This window comes from Anser cygnoides, chromosome 4, assembly GCF_040182565.1.
Source record: "Anser cygnoides isolate HZ-2024a breed goose chromosome 4, Taihu_goose_T2T_genome, whole genome shotgun sequence".
Classification (NCBI taxonomy): domain Eukaryota; kingdom Metazoa; phylum Chordata; class Aves; order Anseriformes; family Anatidae; genus Anser; species Anser cygnoides.
Window position 1 is genome coordinate 45,677,539 of NC_089876.1, and position 19,853 is coordinate 45,697,391.

Consider the following 19,853-nt stretch of genomic DNA (forward strand, 5'->3'; position numbering starts at 1 on the left):
CCCTTCACTCCCAATTTCTCACAAGTTCCTTAAGAGAAGTACCTAAAAAGCCATCTTATCTGATGCTGTACTTGACGGTGATATTTTGGACAAAGCGCAAAAATATTTCGCAACGAAATTATCAGATTGATGAGTGACACCAAGCCCTACCTGTCAAACTGTCATTGAACTTCACCTTCTAAATTACTCTCTACCCAGTTGTTTCCAATGCATATAGTTACGTTAGTCCAAATGAGCTTGTTGCTTAAAATACTACTGCATCCCACACATTTGTTCCTGGAAGATAACACGATGGAGCCCATCTGAAACACCGTCTGGCATGCTTACCTGTCTCAAGCCCTCGCTTTACTTTGCAGCATTCTCCCCTGCTGCGAGATCATCGGAACAACATTTTAATGCAACAGAGCATGTGATTAATCACAATCTACATGAGGACACATTACCCAAGAACCTTGTAAGTGCAAAACCTTGTTATAAATTACTAATACTCAGAAGTTAATTTACTGCTCACACTTGATCTTAACATTTACCCGCCCACACGTCCACATCTCCAAGAACAACTCTAATGATCCAATTCATGAGCCTAACTTTGGATATTGGTGGTTGGTCCAACAACCTTCCTTTCCCTCTCTGCTCCCCCCCTCCCTCTTCTTTATGCCCATAAAGAATGCCACCAAAAATAAAATGATATGCAAGAATAACAAATGGTAATACTGAGACTTAGCCTGTTACCTCAGCCAGGGAACAATGCTTTTAGCTGTTATATGCTACTCACTCCGTTCCTCATAGGGCCAATACTATCCACTTCAAACCCATCTCAGATTAGATACAGAAAGGCAATTCTGAGCTGCTCTAGGGCTTTGTGGCAGAGGGGCTGCTGCCAGCCTGCAGAGGGGAGTGAACTGAGAGGACAAGAGAGGCGCGTGAAGAAGGATAATCCTCCCCTGCCACCCACCACAAACCTCTCTAATTCCCTACAAGGAGTGTATATGAAATACAGGAATAAGGAAATAGAGAATAGGTCATACAGCTTCCCACTTAGAGAAAAAAAACCCCTCTCTTATGGTTTCCCAGCACAACAAAATTAGTGTTGAGATGTGTGATAAACTCTTTAACATTCTAACAGATGGTTTATTTATAAAGTTATTCTCTCCCTGTATTTTTCTGTAACTTTTCTCCTTTCTAACTTTTTGCCTTTCAGATGAAGGTAATTGCTTCACATTTTATGCATCACGGAGCCAGAATGAGTATCAATGTTTAACAATGATTCCCTGCAATCTCTGGGGAGAGGGGAAGGATAAGACAGGGAAGAAAGGAATTGAGGAGAGTATTTACTCCCATCTCTTGTCACTTTACAATAACATAGAGGGGGAGAGGGATAAGGAGAAAGTCTAATTTAGTGGTCTGAATGATATATTGGAAGCTCTACATACTTCCAAGGCAACTTCTAAAGAAAGTTTTGTGCATATGCAAGTCTGTTCCTGGAAAGGTACCATATGCTTATACTCATTTATCCTTTATACAATAAGTACTTCATGCAATTTGTATGGTCTCTTTTTTTTTTTTTCCTTAACAGTGAGATTCTGAAAGGATGTTAAATACTAAATCTGTAAAAGTTCATGATAGTCTATGACAAAACTCCCATTCAGTTAGGATTAAATTTATTTGGGGCAATTCCAAATGCATGTCAGAAACGTGCAGACAACGCTGTTGGTTCCACGGGCTACACAGAAAAAGGGAGAGACCACTTGTGTGCTCTATTAAGACCTTTGTGTATAGACCAACAACAGTGCTACCCTGACACGCAGAATACTTCTGCAAGTGCTAAAAGTTGAATAACACTGCTCGGCTAAGAAAGAGACCAAATGTCTCACAAAAAGTTGTACAGCATTCCAAGAAGTGCTCGCAACTTTTGCTGGAAATGTATGTATGAATTGAAACGTATGAAAGCCACTCTTTTCACTGGATAGTTACGCATTTCATAGCTAATTTTCAAACAATCTGAGCAGAATTCACAGATCACAAACAATTCTTTGCTTTCTTTCCTTCTCCCTATCTATTATGTCTAAGAATGAATACACAAAATCTTTTAAGCCTTTTCTCTCCTCAGTCTTTGGTCAATATTCATTAATTACTTCATATTGAACTACCCATTCTGCCGTGTTATACTGCAACTCAGGTATTAAACTTCACTATGTTAGAGAGACTAGAAGTATTACACACATTTTTTACTTCTAAGCTTTCACTTCAAGAACTTTTCCCTTGTGACTACCTTAGTTTGTATTCCCTTCCTTATTTCCTCAAGCTTTTCTCTTAATATTCAGAGGTTTCTCCTTCTGCTCTTCCGCATGCTAAACACATCTTTAGGATTCAAAGGGCTCAGATGTCAGGTATGCAAACTATTTTTCCTTTAAGAGCAGAACTGGCATATTAGTCTATTCCAAAGATAAGTAAGTGTATTTGTGGCTGAGACTCACCCTCCAGTTTTGCTCTCTTCTATTAGCAATGCCATCTTGATAATATCGGTTATGGTGAAATTAGAAATGTTATATTCATTGGACAAAAAACATTTTGTTACAGTGTGTCATCCTAAAGTTTGAATATACTATACTATACACTCATCTTTTTCTATATAATCCCACAGGCTTCATCTAGCTTTCTTCATAGCGTAATATGCAAAACAGGTAACTTGGCACTAGTTTTTCCTCTTCCCAACTCAGTCAGAAATCATATATGCAATGCTGACGCTGAAGTAAAAATACAGTCTTGGGCGTTTGTGGTATCTGATGAAACTTACTTCAGTGAATAACATGAAGCATTTTATCCTGGACCTTTATTCAAACTAAAGTGACTGTGTAATCATCCATAATTCAGAAGCGGCACCTGTTGGACTTGTGTTAACAACTTGATACTTAAGTAAAGAAAACTCTTTGGAGCTGAAGCTGAAAAAAACATCCTATACTAGCAAATGTTACACTGATCAAACTGAGACTGGTTTCAGTAAATTATGCCAACCTTTTCACTATCAGTAGAAGAATAAGAAATAGGACTATCTCCAGGCAAAATGATCAAAAGTTAAAACACATCAAATATTAAAAGATTAGTATGGAAAAGAAAAGTTAGGATATCGGTTTTCTGAATAGCGAAAAAGAACTCCTGCCCTCCATCATTTTTTCTCTTTCTAAACACTTTCTAAATTCCCAACAGAGTACATCTAAAACCGATCTGGTCACCACGGTGGGCACTGTTTTTCACATAGCCACACAGAAAGCAGTATTTCTATCAGTATGCAATATTCGAGGTATTGTCAGTTCTTCACAATTCACATCTTTCAACGTTAAATGTAAATGCGCTGATGTACATATATCTCAAAAAATAGCTTGGATAGTTGGACATATTTTTCTCTGGGAATGAAGGCTGACAGCTCAGTTTTCTGACACAAATCAAGGTCAAAATTTTGCACACTCGCATACTAAAAAATAGTACTTGAAGATTCAGAAAACTAGAAAAATCAGTTCTGATGTCATCCCAACAACTCTGCAGTTAGCCACGCTAACATACAGTTTATTACTTGCAGTGCTTTTAGTTTAACAGCCCCTAACACAGTGAAGTCTGAATGTGCTGAAGAATTGTTAGCCAAATTTTCCAGCTGACTTCTTCTTTAGCGCAAGAGGGTAGCAAGGTAACTTTTAGTATCAGTTCTAATCACAAATTAAAGCCATCTCAAGACTGCTGTAAGTTGTGGCAACTTAAAAGGCCATTCCAGAAGTTTAGGAGTCCCAGCTGGCAGGAGGATCATCAGGAGGGCTTTGCACTATCGGACACATGGGCTTGTGAAATGGTTCTGAGTGACCAGGCTGTCCTGGGTGCACTGCAGGCTGTGTCACCACAGTTTCTCAAGTCAAATACCCAGACTTAAATATACATACATTTAAATAATTATTATTAAATCAAGACATACAGAAATAAATGTGTATAAAAGATACAAAACTGTATAGTACTTTTTTAAGCGCACAGTACAGTTTTATTTCTAGGTCTCCACTGAGTTAGGAAAATATAATACCGAAAAAAAAGTAATTATGGAGACGGTTGAGACACAGCAATATTTCCTTTCTATTATTCATTTCCTTGAAGATAAATAGCGATAGAAGATAAATCACAATCCCTTAGAACAACACAATTCTCCACTATTTATAAATTTAATGCTTCCGTTTTGTAATTATATAAGTAATCATCAAATTAAGTGGCTATAAAATATAGGTCTGTTTCCTTTCTCAATTTTTAAGCCTCCATCTTGAACTAGAATGCACAGACATCAAACACAGAGAGAACAAAATGTCACATTACTGTAGGGAACTTGTATTTGCACAGAAACAACCATGCCCAGAAGAATTCATCTTTCTGAGGCAGGTAATAGATAACAGATAACCTGACAGTGAGGGGGAACATCTGACCACATACTAAAAATAAAAAGAATTAAAAACTAATATATGAAAAAAATCAATATGTTTTCACATTGGCTGTCTCAAGGAAGACAAACAGAAAAATTAACAAGGGAGAATGCTGCAGAAGTTAAAGATTTCCAGTTCAGGAGGAGATACTGCAAGCCAAAAAATGAATTTTTTATATATATATATATATATATACACACACACACATATATATATATGAAAATACACTCTTATTTCTTCATCACTTATTCTGTCTCAGTCTGTGCACTGAATAACCTGAAACAAAGATCTCATCCAGTGGCAGATACAGCCCAGATGCTGTAGAGAGCCACCTCATTTGCTACCTCCCTGATATGTTCTTGGAGACACAAAAATCAAAACCAGAAAGCCAAAACGATTGCAGGTCAGGGAGTGGTTCTGCCTTCTGAAGCACTTGTGAATTTTGAAGGAAGGACAATCCTCTTCAGAGGAGTTGTGCATCTAGCCTGAATGTGAGACTAGTTTAAGTACCATGAATGGAAGAAAGCAATTTTACAAGAAGCAGGGGAGTTGAGGGGGGGAAACAAAACCAAACATGCTAGCCTTTAAATTCCCAGGCTCAGACAGCACAATTTTTAAGAGCTCTATATCCATGAAAATCCAGAGGGCACATTTCTCGACCTGTCAGGGTTCACAAACTACAAAGCTAGAACATGACAAAAATACAAAAAATCATATGAAAAACTTTTGATGTAAGAAAAAGTACAACCTAAATATGAAGAATCAATTTCATTGAATTCAGCAAGCTGTGAGCATTAAGGTCTTGCTCTCATAGTCTCGAATAAGATCTGAGTCTCATTGAGAACAACAGTAAAGCACCTACTGATTTCAACTTGGGCCTGAAATTCACTTCATGATTTCTGTAGCAAGCCAAGGCAGCTACTGACCTGAGTTATCCTCACCTTAAACCAGTCCACAGAAAGTTTTAGCTGCAAAGCCAGAGAAAGAGAGCCTCAGTAACATTCATTCAAGCAGTTAGGACACGTGTACTTCTGGCAGAAGTTTTCTGCATGATCCAAGCATGGACTTTCCCCTAACCTTCTGGCTATCTAGGCAGACCACCTCCACCAAATACACAGCCACTTCCTTAACCTTCGTGCACAATCTAAACTAGAGTGCCCTCACAAAAGAACACCAAACAAAGCCACCAAATCTGAACTAGCTGCAGGATATAGGTTTATTTAAAAGACACAATTCAATAGGATCTGAAACTAGGGAATAGTTAAGCTGTGATACTTACAGCATGCAGAGAAGAACAATAATAACTGTACATCTGGGCAGTGAATAAGGAAAGGCCAAGGGATGTTTTATTCCATCTACTCCACATCCCTGAAGGACATGGCAGCTTGCATGCGAGGACAGCAGCAAAGCAAGCACTTGCAGCGTGACAAAGCTTGAACATGAACTACATCTATGCCCTTTTTAAAATTATATGCATGTATACGTATGCATGTATGAACACACACAGATACATCACCAAATCACAGTCTGCAGAGTTCACTCCTTCAGTGAAGGTGAAGGCTGTCACTGTTGGACGCCAGAAGCTAAATGTGATCGGTGCTCGGATGTTGACAAAACTCACCAAGACGCACGAGCTGCACGGGGGCTCTACTACAGGAGAATTACATAATGCTGTTACGAAACGCCACACAAGGTTATTACATTACAGAGTCACCCTTCACAAATCAGCAATTCCCCTGGTCGCCCCTGTGCGGTTGACTGCCCTCCTGTGGATAGCATATGATACACTAGGGTCAGCTGAAAAGTATTCAAAGGAAAAAAAAAAAAAATCAACCTTCATGAAACTAACATCTGGTACATGTCCAGGATGACTACTGCTTCTATAGCTACAACTGAAAAATACCATAAAATGTTGAGGATAATAAATAAATTACTCCTGTAACCTGTTTTGCATTTTTTAATTCTGCGGCTAAGTTAAGTAACATCATTGGAATGTCAGCTACAACTAAAACTGCCCGGCACTCCGTCTGCAAGCAAGTGGAAATAAGTGTTGCTTTCTCTTTGTTGTTGTTGTTGGTGTTTTGTTGTTGTTTTTGCTTTAAACTAAACATTAACATTTTCCAGGATGGGTGTGTTTCAGTCTGAAAGAATTTGTTTTTCAGAAAAAGTGCTATAGCTGTTTTTAAAAAACCAAAGCAAGGGGAAAACATTGTTTTGACAGTTTTCAAATTTCCTACAATTGACCCTTTGCATACCACTATTTCCATGTCTTAGTGTCCAGACTTTGCCTTAACCTCAGAGTCAAAGGTGATGCTTTTTCCAGCCTGGGGAAACCAACTCCCTAAAAGCACTGTTTGTATGCGCTCACTAGAGGTTCACGGTATTTGGCAGCAGTATTCTTTTCACATTTTATCTGCACTGAGCAAACTGTAGATGGGGGTTGAACAAAGTTCATTTTTCTCCCTTCCCCTCTCCGTACAGTTGCTCGTTCTTGCTGCTGTGGACTGCTGCACCTGAACTGAGATTAAGGACACAGCATGTATTGCTGCTACGCAGAATGGACACAAATGGAAGGTCCCAACACAAGGAAATCGGGATGCAAGGAGCACATGTAAGTGGAGTGTTACAAGGACAAGGGGAGAACATGTCAGCCGAGACAGAGGACAGCAGAAGAATAAAGGAAGGGACAGACTATTGGGAAAAGCAGCAAAAAGGGCTGCAGCAATGTGGGCAGAAAGACAGGGTTGCTTAGACACAAGTCTGGAATTAGGCAGAGAGAAGACTCTGGGACAGTGCATACGTCCTGCTACACCTTACTACTTACAGCTTCTTTCTACAAGGCCTGTTAAAAATGGACCTTGCTCCTTTTGCTAAGGTTCAACAAGTTACATGGATGCCAACCCTGCGTCATGAAATAGCATTTATTTACATCACCGGTTTTAAGAGGTTCCTCAAGTATTTGTGACTGTACAGCTTTGTGACTGTGTGCAACCTTCTCGACTACAACTCTGCTTCCTGAGCAGGATAAGTGAAATGTGGGAATAGAATAGTTTCATTCGGAAGGGCAAAGATCATTCAGTCCAACTGCAACAGCAAAGGAGGAGCAGCAACTTCAAGAATACTCTGAGAAATTTGTAGTTATGGAGGACACTGTGCCTCCTGAACAAGGCCAAACAATTCACATAGAAAAAGACTGATCTGAGTTAAGGCAGTACAATGTCAGTATGTAGAACTGAATTTACCCTAACTTTTCTGCATGCTATATATTAGGTATTTTTCATAAAAACACACACTTTTGCCAGAGATTTCTCTCACTTTCATCTTTGAACTGTAAAAAAAAAAAAGCCACCAAAAGCTAAGCTAGCCAATAGCCCACATTTACGATGATTTGCAAACTGTGCTCCGAGTTCATTAATACCGACAGTTTAATGAACAATGTAGCCTTTGAATAGCCACATTGATTACAGCCTTCTGCAATTACAATCCATTTAGATAGTATGAAAACGCTTTCAGAAAACCCTATTTACACCTTTACGCCTTTGGAGTAATGAAATAGGTGGAGTCCAGAAGGATTTACGACTTGCTTACACCACCCTAAGCTGTTTAAAATACTCTGAACCACATTTTCTCCGGTTCTTACCCATATGTAAAAGGAGAAGCAAGAACGGAGTGGGCCAGAATAAACACTCTATTTACCATGAGGGCAGCACTAGGACAGGGAAGCACTTAGTTCCTGAACATCAGAGCACGCGAACAGTTCCCTCTGAGCGTCCATGTGATCTGCCATCAGATGGTAACAATTACAAGGCCATCGCTTCATTTCCACAGATGTGGCAATGTGTGCTCGGAAGAAATAAAGGGGCAGGGTGATGGAAGTTGGAGGAGAAAGACCATTACCTCCTTCCAAAGGAAATTCAGCTTGCTCATTTCCCTTCTCCTCCTGAAAGTTCAAAAGCATGTTCAGAAGAGGCTGCCTTGTCCTTACAAGGCACTATCTGTTAAATCCATCAATAAAGATCTTGCAAAAAAGATTGAAATGCATTAATGCTGATGTATGTATATGTAATTTTAAATATCTTTCAAACATTTAGTAATACAAGACTCTCCGTTGGACTCGTGTCTGTACTTTAAGTATTATGAAATATAAAATTAAGTTCACAATCTAGTATTTTTGTCATGGGAATGGTTCTCAAGTTCCTAGGCTTAGCAGATGGTCGATAACAGATTTCACTATTTCCTGTTTTTCCCCCATTTTCTTGGATTTCAGCAACAGAATAGATCTTTTCCTGAGCAATCTGTTCAGTTTGATTGCGTGTCTTTTCTGAATTATATCCAGTACTTATTTGTCTTTTGTAGCTCCCCACGCCCCCCATCCCGCCATGTCCCTTCTCTGAACACTGAAACTTTTCTCTTAGGTTTGTAGTTGCTGGACGAGAATAAAAGTAAATCTCAGATGAAGCAGACAAAATGCATGTTATCTGCTCTGTTGCTTTTCTCAAGTTGTTTTTATTATGCAAATTATTCCCAACAAGTCAAACACACACACTTCTTAACCTGTAATTTCGCTTTTGCAGAATCATAATTCACTTCTCTTACTCTTGGCTCCACCACATTTTCCAACTTTCAGAATTCCTCTGCAGACTTACTACTAATTATCTCCATACACACACGTACATTACAGATAAGTGTCCTGTTCCTGTGTAACTCATTTCCAAATTCTCATATTCAGAACAAATCTGCCCACTGTCTTGAAACCACCTCCACCCCCAGAGGACTGATGTTTTTCCCCATCTTTCACAATTTTCACTTAGCGTCAAGGTATGTCTCCACTTTGTGGTTCAGTTCTGCTGTTCTTTACCACACAATCTAGATGTGATGGAGAGGAATACGTTCAGCAGATTTATAAAAAGTTTGAATTGCTCTTGAGAACGGAGTCATACGCTGGCCTCCCTGCTGCCATAAAGGGAAATGCTTACAGCAAAGCTACAGGAGAGGAAAATCCCAGGTTTGCTAGCTCTTCAAGCCAATGCAATAAATCAAGAGTTACATAAGTTCTTTCCTCCTAAAAATACATCCTTAGCTTGAAATATAATTAATAAGACTGAAAAATTAAAATGATGTTTCCACCGCTGTACTAGCTCTTAGACTGGAACAGGGAGGCCTTCGCAAGAAAGCTGCTCTGGGAAGCAAGGAGGGAACGTGGGCAGCAACATACCACCAGAAAGGAGAAGATGCACAGCATCAAGAGCTGACAAACCAGTGCTCTGGCCTCTATCTGAAATCCTGCCAGAACAGAGGCCACCGAACTGGGGTTTTCGACCTCCATAGGTTGGCACAAGCAGCACACTCAACTGAAGATCCAGGGAGAAGACGGGGTGACCCCGTAGCCAGGCTCCCGCTGCCCTTGGTGGGAAGGAACCAAAGGGGATGATCACCCCACCACCGGTGGCCAAGCGCAGCCGGAGGCCTCCCGGGTGCAGATGACTATTTCTGGCCAGTTGAGGCTGCTGTTGTCGGTCCCGGCTGGGATGAGTTGCAGGGCTTTGCTGCCGTCCCCAGCAGGGGTGCTGCTCCTAAGCAGAGCTGGCACCACGCTGCTTTGTGCCCAGCCTGGCCACCATGGGACACCACTCATCCAGACCACACGAGAGCCCGCGTGCTCTGCCCTGTTACTGGCAAGGACAACCTTCAGCAGCACAAAGCTAGACCTCCTTGATCTACGGCACATCAGAAATCTTGAGGGTCTGTTTCTTGGATCAGAGGAGCTGTAATCTTTTTATAACTAGTTAAATGATGTCATACACTCATTAGCTTTCCAGACTCTATTTGGAAGGTAATTTTTTTTATTCTCTTGTTCTTTTTTTTTTTTTGACTGCTTAGTTTTTATTCAGCACAAGTGCTCTGCTCTGAAAATACTGCCAAAGGTTTTCCACATTCTCTGCACAGCCCTTTAACTGCATTGCAGAAAAATAAGACTCTCATATACACATTCAACCTTGCTCCTCAAATGTCTTTAAAAGTTTCCTCTTTAGAATTCAAGTTGCTACTGGAAAAAATAAGTTGATAATCTACCCAGAAATACAATTCTGCATGTTCCTGCACCCAGCCAAAACCACAGAATTTACTGCCACAGAAAACAGAGAAGTAAAATGAATGAAAAGAATCCATCATTTTCCCTCCAATCTATGCTGGGTCATTGCAGTAATCCAGGAAAAGAAATCTTCTGCAATCAAAACTTAAGCGTTAGATTCAGCTATGCTGCTTCAATACATAAGTAGTGCCTACTCACATACTGCCTTTGTAAAATTAGAAGCAATTATGAAATGATATAGAAATTACCTTGTTCAGTCTGGGATTAAAAGTATTAATCGTAAGTAGGAAGTTAAAAAAAAAAATAGAACAATCATTAATCTATTTGGAAATTCTATTTAAATTCATTTGGGAGGTCTGTAAGTTTGTCCATTAGGACTATTTGAAGGATTTTACTCTATGGCTTGCAAGTTGCATTTAGACATTAGACCACAAACATTTTTGCCCATAACTGAATTCTCTTCCACAAACTGACAAACCCTATTTCAAAACTAATCAAGTATTTTTATCTGAAGATTGCCTCTCCAATAACTAGAAGCCTTTAAATCTCCATGTTAAGTTTGTTCAACCCAAGCTATGGCACTCGTCCTTGTCCCAGTGTTATTCTTCACCTTAAAAATAGTAATTAACAAAATAAAATCACTTCTAACAATCCTTCCTCCAAAAGCCTTATTTTAATAACAAAGCAGCTCCCTGCCACACCCACCCCTATATCCTCTCAGCCTTCCTTTCCCTAAGACAGACACCGCATGCTTTACCAGTCTCCCTTTGTCAGCAGGCTGCTCTTCTCCTGAGCATGCACACAGGATGGGCTCTCCAGAGCTCTGAGCTCTGTTATTAAGCATCATACAATCCTTACCGTATGCTCCTAGTTGCTTTCAGAATGGTATCTATATGTGGTCTAACAGCATCCCAAGCCTTTGCTCTTTACATTTTCATAAAAACAGTAATGCTAAGACATGCTCCTTTAGCAGAGTGTTGAGGATCAGCCTGAGCACAGAGAAGGATCGGAGCTGTGCATAGGCACTGACTACCTAATTATAGAAGTGGGATGATGCTCAACGGTAGGAAACGCAAGATCGTGCATTTAGTTGTCCTCGACTTTAGCTGTTGCCATAAGCAGAAGAAAATGACAGAAGACAAAGACCAGTTGTTATCTACCAATAAGCATTCTCTGGCACAACTGATTTGTGTCTCCCCGTGAGACAGTCTCAATTCAACACCTAATTCATTTACTTATTTTTTTCTCTCTAGTTCAGAGACGTGTATTTTGTTTGCCACTCTGCCAAGGGCTCCACTGATATTAAACCTTAGTCTGGTACAGTTGACTCTTGGCAAACATTTTATTTTAATTGTTTTGCATCTACCTACTTTTCTGACAAATGTTATTCTGGTGCTTTGCACACTACTGATCGTAGACAAATACTGTAGCTCGAAGTTTAATATTTCCTGGTAAAGGTTCCCCATATTTGTTAATGAAATAAGCCTCTCCAGGAACTTGAAACCTCTGCTGCCCATCTGGGGCTGAATCAAAAATGGATCATGTCTACGGATTTTGGTGCAATATGAAGGCTTCTGCCAGCCAGGATTCCTAAAACTTTGTCAGGACAAATTAAAGAGCAGTCCTAGGAATTACCATAATCGATATTTCATTACTTCTTCAAAGAAAAATTTCATCCCCTGGAACTTTTGTTTCAAAGACAAGTAACGAAGACCGTATTTGGAGATTACCTAAAAGCATACAAGGGCAACTGTTTCACTCCTAACTGCTACTGACCTAGGCAAGAAACACAACATTTTTTAAATTCTGTTCTCCAGTGAAGTAAGATCTGTGAATTGCACAGGAATTACTTCCCCAGCGAGACACTTTTTTTTTTTTTTTAATTCCTTCCCCCCCACCCCCCCAAATGCAAATATTTAATATACCAGGTTCTGAAATCAGAATGAAAAACCATTGCAGGAAACAAGTTTTCAGACAGTGAATTCTGAACAGATGGTTTTCTAGTTCATACAAATAGCTGTGCTCATATGTCTTTTAAGAGATATGCAGCAATTTGCATTATGCTCAGGAAAAGATGCAGTAAAAGATTCTATCACTTGACTGACTAAATTAACTCATGCCTGAGATTTGTTTACAAGCACTCAAACATTATTAACAATTGAAATTTAACAATGTAAGTATATGAGCTGCAGTATCTGAGTGGTAAAATGGCCATTTTTAGTTTTCTGCGCGGGACAGCACACTCAGCAGCAGAAACACCTTTAGGCTTCAAATGCAAGTCCTCTCACTTCCTATTTGGCACAGGATTTTCTTCTGCATATGATAAAATGTTTATGTTAAAAATATACTTGAAACTGGAAACAACAATTGTAAGAAATGAATAGGAATACAACATCTGACTATGAAGAGAGATAATGTTGAAGCACTAATATACTGCAAAACCTCCCCAAAATAATTCATTTCTCTATCAAAACCAAGAAGACCCATAGGTTCATTGTGTATAAAAAGCTGCATTACCTCATTCACAAGCAATGAAAGCAAGAATAAATTTGAGAGAAAGCAACTTTCTCTGCTTAGCAAACTTAGTGAACTTCCACCTTGGATCTTCATCAGTTGGTGCACAGATAGAAACCAGCCAGGTCTGCCTGGGCAATGTGCGATCCAAACAGTGCGGGATGCAGACTACTTGGTCTTTACGGCAGGTTTTAAATAAGTGACGATAAGGAAGTTCCTTTCTGAGAAAGGGAAAGGACAATGGCTAATAGTAAATTTCAAGGCAAACAAAAAAAAACATACAGCAGACTGATTATACATACGTGCCCTTCATAACTCGGAAGCGTCAGGGTTTGTATTAGATTCAGATGAGCAGGGAAATATTATGCCATGTTTTCTATCAAACTAGTAGCTACTTTCTGAACTATTAAAAGCAAATATTTATGTTTCCTTGGAAAAGACTCTGCAATATTCAGGAAAGAAAAAAAAAAGGCAGCAAATCAAAACTGAATTCATGAATACAAACCAATTCCTGGAGAGGCGTGTTCCCCCTCCCTCTCCCAACTATTTTTTATGAGCAGATTTGTAAAGGGGCCATTTGGCATTTTTTAGTATGAAATATTATAATCAGCTCCTTCTCTCTATCATACAACGCTATCACCCTGATGTATTTTTCTCACAGAGACATCACTTTGGGGACTACTCTATCATAAGGGCCACCATATTGCATTTGATGATCTGCACCAGATAAAATGAAGGGCATCTAAACAGGGACAAGGTCATTTAGACTTCCGAAACTTTACAGGGAGCATATAAATTGTGCTTTAAGTGTAAAAAATGTACTGAAAACCAAGATCGCATGAAAAGTGCTTTAAGTTGGTATGATTTGGGATAAAATTAGCAAGAATTGCATCTCTGCCAAGTGCTATAAAACAGTGATGCAATAATTTTACCCTTTCAAGTTAGCACATGCATGGAAGTGATTAAAATGTTTCTTTTTTAAAATTGAAAAGGAAAACTGCAACAGGGGATATTAAATAACTTCTTTAAGTGTGGGCATGGAAAGGAGCAGTACAAACGCAGCCATTTATATCTCAAGATTAAGAGAAGGAGTGAGGTCTGCTGCTTTTCTTTACCGAAATCCACAGTCTACTGCTTTGCACTGGAGTACAGCATGCGTCTTCTGTATGCACCTCCAGTGGCAAGGAGTTCTCCAGCTATGGAGTAAGTTGTCTAGCTTGGACACTACGCCAAAGACAACAGCCATGGCACAACAAACTATGTGTCGCATACAAAACAACGCTGCAGGAATTATCAAGTCTCTCCACACCCCTTCTCCATTTGGTTATACACTGATGCTGGAAGTCTGGCTAAAAGGGAAAACTAAATGAAAATCCTTGCTTTGGACAACAAGATTTGATACAAACAACACTACTGAAAAACAGTGGGATAATTCACAAAGCTACCAGTTCTGTCCTTCCTGTACATGTTAGGAGACACATACAACGTTTTACATGAAACCTGATTTTCTGTTTTACGTATGTGAATGAGTCAGTCACTCACTCGCTCTTGCACTTAGGCAGATCAGCCTGCTAACCACTTGCACGCAGCACTGAGGTGTACCCAGTGGAGCCCGTGATCAAACTGTGCTGGAGAATGGATGTCATCGAATAAGCAGCCGTCAAATATGTGAAAAGAAAAAGAAATCTTCATATTTGAAGATTTATGCTGCAGGCCTCCTACAGCCTGTAACAAGTCGCCTGAGCTGCTAAATGCACAGGTTGCTTTCCCGTGCAAAAGCAAAGCAACTAAGTTACTGCACTATTAACTGGTAATCATCCACAGTAAACCAGGACCACACTGGGTATGGGAAGAGGCCATTTCCGAAGCAGTACCGTGTGCTCATGAATGCACACACACACAGAGCATACAAACTTACACTCAACTGACTGACATCTTCATAGCTTCCCCTCTATAATAAAACACTAAGGGGAGAGGTAAAAGTCTTTACAGCTGCCAATAGGTGCACTGGCGATTGCATCCCCTCAGCACTCATGTTTCTGCAGCTATCCACCTCCAGACAACATCAAACTGCTCCGTCCTCTGCGCCACCCAAATCCTACTGGCAGTCTAAACAAGACATTTCCCCATGTAATGCAGCTGTAGTGCTCAGCCAAGGCAATCTCCCCAGAACATCTGAGACTTGCTCTGACAAGCATCGTGCCCATGGCAGCAGTGCCAGTGGGCAAGTCATGAGAGGTGGGGAACCGGCTCGGCATTAGCTGGACAGGGTCTGCAATCCACATCTCTGCTTTGCAAACTAAGGCCCCAGACTTTGGGCAAAAGCCCACCCTCATCTAGCAAGAAATGAGAGGCCAAGCAGAAAAACAAAGAATACCCAGTAACAAATGATAAAACAAAAATGGGAAATTCATTAGGAAAAATAAAGACCAATTGGCCAATTTTCTCCAAATGACATGGTTTATAAACAAAAGTAGCAACAAGATTGGAAAGCCCAAGAAAACCCCAAAAGCAGAGACCCAAAGTTATCTGCTTGATAATTTTCTTAATAATTATGCAGAGAAGACAGAAACACTCAGCAAAAAAGCAGCAGATTACTTAGATTCAGAACGAGAGGCTTGCTTCATGGGAGGGTGATTAATAATTTCCAGCCCATTGGTTGTTTAAACATCCTCCTAATTTACGCCTATTAGGGATATGCATATTTAGATTAGCAAGTCTGAGTAGGCTGTAACAAGCTCATTTTCAGGAGTTTGATTGAATAAGAGATCTGGCCTGAAGAATACAGTTTTTAAATAAGTTCTGGAAAGAGCCAGTAAAAAGAAAGAAATGTAATGGAATCCTTTCAGACTGTTGGGAAGGCAAGCCTCAAAGTGCATGCACACAATCCATTAGCAATGTAGGCCGAGTTGAACTGACAAAAGGTCACGTGTAAACACGGACTTGAGATTTCTGCAAGGTTTCTTCTCTTATTCTTTGAGGTATTTTAAGTTAGACTATCAGTGTATAAACCAGAGAAACCAGAAAACAGACTAATAAGAGGCTGCTGTCTCTGAAAGCAGCTGCAGGTGAGGAAGCATCACTGCGTGGCGCTGCACCTGGCTCTGCAGGAGTCAGGTCCACGCCTGGCACTGTGCTGTACTGTGTTTCAAATCACTAATATTTTTCTGAAGATTTGATTAGCCATGAATTTAAAGACTGGCAAATGGTACAGCATTAATAGGGCAGTGCTCTGGACTGGTAAACCCATTCGACAAACACCTTTTAAAAAACTTGCCTGTTGAAGTTTATCTAAGAAAGGAGATCAAGCCCATGGGAGCACCTCTCCTTCTGTAGCACTGCTGTCTTTTTCTAGGGTGGCTGCAATGGGCCAGAGCACGTACACAACTCAATGGGAGCTCACCACGAACTGCTGGAGTAAAACAGACTGAGGTAACCTTAAATGAATTCGTTTGGAGTACTGAATTATGAAACGAATGAAAGCAAACTAACATGCAATATGCAACACAAATGTCCACAAGCTAATAAATCTGTGGGAGAGTTGCAGAAAAGAATGATTCAAGGACCAAATATAACAGAAAATTTAAAAATAGGTCACTTCACTTTTCTTAAGAGAGACTGTGCATACTAAAAGGACTTAGAAAGAGGTTTTAAAAAAATGGCTGTGTTTGAATCAGGAGAAACACTTTTAACAGGCAGGGTAATAAACCACAGAAACAAACTGGGTATGGAGGCTGTAGATCCTACATTTTGTATTATATTCTAAAAAAGACATACAGTCTCACTTGGAAGATACTTAAGATAAAGAAGTTATGCTTTAGTTGAGCACACAGCACTGAGTTCAGTTCACACCTCCTGTCCTGCTCCCAAATGCCTTCCGTTGGCAACTTGGTCTTGCGAGTTCACCATCTCGCTTCAGAAAGTTGACTTCCACAGCACTTAGAAACCCATTTAATATTACTGAGGCGACAGCTTCTTCTGGCTTAAGCTGCATGCACTGCAGCTTTACATATATATATATGTAAAAAAAAAAAAAAAGGCAACTCCTAATTTATTATTTACTTCGTTTATCCACTAGATGACTAAAGAAAAATGCATGCAGTATTGCTATTTCCACAGTCCTCATGCTTGAGGAAATCATATTACAGGGCCATATTTAATGTTAATGTAATATTCAAGAAACTGAAGCAAATTACAAAAAATATTTATGCAGAGAAAAAACATTCTTAACTTTGCACTGCTGTTCACTGTTACTCGGTTTTCCAAAGACAGCATTAAGAAACATGTTAAAAATGAGCTTATTTCACAATGCTAAAGGCAAACAGAAGGATATTCAAAAAGCATTTCTGAGTTCGGTGGAATCCCCACTATTGGCAGCGCTGCGGTGAACCCTCCATTCGAAACAAAACAGTTTTAATATGACTAGCAGCAGAAACTGCTCTGTAATCGTTCATTTAAATGGACTTACTTATTTTTCTCTTTAGCTAAGAAGGAAATTATGCCCAGCTATCTCAAACATAATTTATAACAATAAGCCAAAGCTTTCCACTGAAAAAAATCCACACAAAAACCACAACAAAAACACCCCTGAAGTTAGATTTCCTTAGTGGAAAGCCTTCCAGTTGTACCTGAGAACTTACCAAGTCTCACAGTGCCTCCCCTCTCTAATATCTAAGATTAAATATACAATAAATATGTACAAGCAAATAGCTAAAAATTTACAAAGTACTATCTCCTCCTGATTTTCTTCTGATTCCCCAAATCGTCACAACGCTGTTTTACAGAAGCAAAGCCCTGTCACACAGAGGAATTTGTCTCACTGAACAATGTTTCATGTACATGCAACATCTCTTGATGCTGAACAAGAGGCATTCACACAGCCTTGCTCAAACCAGCCACCAGCTTGCAGCCAGCCCTATCAGTGCTCATGCCACGTGCAGAGCCTCAGTTTGTAAGCATCTTTACAGTAAATGGGATCAACATACAAATATTATCCCATTAGGGACAGATCTCTAAGTAGGAGTCCACAAGCTTTTCACAAAAACTTCTGTCCCACAGATAACCAGCACTCCTTCCCTCCTCACTCTGCCAACAGCTCCTGCAAGCCACAGTGGGTTAATCCCCTCCTCTGCGTGGCTGAGATCTGCTGGTGTTAGAGTATCAGCAAGTATCACTCGCAGCCAGTGCATAGTTGTTGCTGTAGAAGGAATATTTAACTGCTAATCTTTAATTTAAAGCCAACACTTTCTCAAAATAAAGCACATCTATATGCATTAAATAAGCACACATACATCAAATGTAGTACAGTCTCAGAAGTCTCACTTCGGGGAAAAACACCTTGAACCCAGCAACTCAGCTTCCTGGGGCACCACGATTTACATTGTTCACTAGTAGATTTAAGAGGGAATAATCCCAAAGACACCTCGTCTTTTTTTCTAGTTGGCCAATGCCATGTTGGGACTCTGGAAGACCATCACATCAAGAAGCCTGTTCATCATATCCAGATACCTGTTCAAATGCACGGATACTGAAGCTAGCAGGGTGGCACAGCGGGTCTCAGCCAGCCCAGTTGGAAGAGCAGAGGGCTGTGCAGATGTGACTTGGGACAAGACTCATCTACAGATTTTCTATTCCTGATGAAGCAGCACGATCTGCAGGATGGAAACTTGCCTTTCTGACCTCCGAATCAGATTGCAGCAAGAAAACAAAACAAAACAAAACATCTCCCAACTAGCTTAAGTTAATGGAACCAAAATGAAAGAAACAGCTAACACTGCGTAGTTTCACTGGTCGTTTTCAAAGTGGAATTATGCTGGATTTTCACAGTGCTTACATGTATGTATAAAGCAAGAGCGAGCCCGTAAAAAAACCTTAATGTTAAGTGTTAAAGGTAGCCTAGGACATCCCAGCAAAGCATTCTGAGCACACAGAGCATGATCTACAGCTCGCATCACTTCTTTCACCAGCAGCAGACCCACCAGGCACTACTTCACCCTGACATCTCCCACTGCCCATCGCTTTTGCAAAACCTCAGTTCCACAGCGGAGGTGGAAACCTGGGTAGCACTTTGTGGAATTAGGAAAGGAAAGGCGCTTGTGAATGCCTGCTGCCTGCAACCCCCTCCTCCTCCTCAGCAAGGGAGAGCACGTCCCAGCCCCGCGGCACTGCCACGGGGTGGGTGGCCAGGCCATGGAAAAGCAGCTTGCTGTGGCATCGCGGGCGGAGCGGGGGAATGGCAGCTCCTGTGGCTCTGTGCGGTGCAGGGGAGAATGGCCCCATGAATTTAAACCACAAAAGCTCTGGCTTGAAAAAGTGAGAACCCTTGCTCTTCACATTAAATTACACATTTGCTCAATAATCTGCAAGTTACATCACCATCATGCTCCGAGTCATGATGCTGACAGGTCATCTAAGGTGATGGCAGCAACAGAAAAAAATACTAAGCCTTTTTTTTTTTTCTTTTTAAAGGAAAATATGTAAACCTTGGCAAGATAGTTTTAGTTTGGAGGATTTATTTGAACGTCGTATTCCATACAATAAGCATTCTAGTATCCAGCTGTTTAAAAAAAAAAAAGTTGAAAGAAAAATGACAAATTGTACCTTTTTCATTTGCCTTCTTCAGCCACTGAATATGGGAATGGGGAAATATAGGTCACTTACATACGCTTCGATGGCTTGAGGAGAACTTACTGTAGAAAAGATTAGAACGATGAGAAAGTCTCTCAAAAGGACAGAAGCATTTAAGGAGATGAATCATTAAATGTGAATTATCATTTTAGAATAAACTATAAATAACT

At 40.2% G+C, this 19,853-nt stretch overlaps 1 protein-coding gene across 4 annotated transcripts in view; it reads right to left on the reverse strand.

Annotated features, from left to right (window-relative positions):
* Positions 1-19,853, reverse strand: part of NR3C2 (nuclear receptor subfamily 3 group C member 2) — a 203,827-nt gene that overhangs the window by 109,361 nt on the left and 74,613 nt on the right. The window lies entirely within an intron of this gene.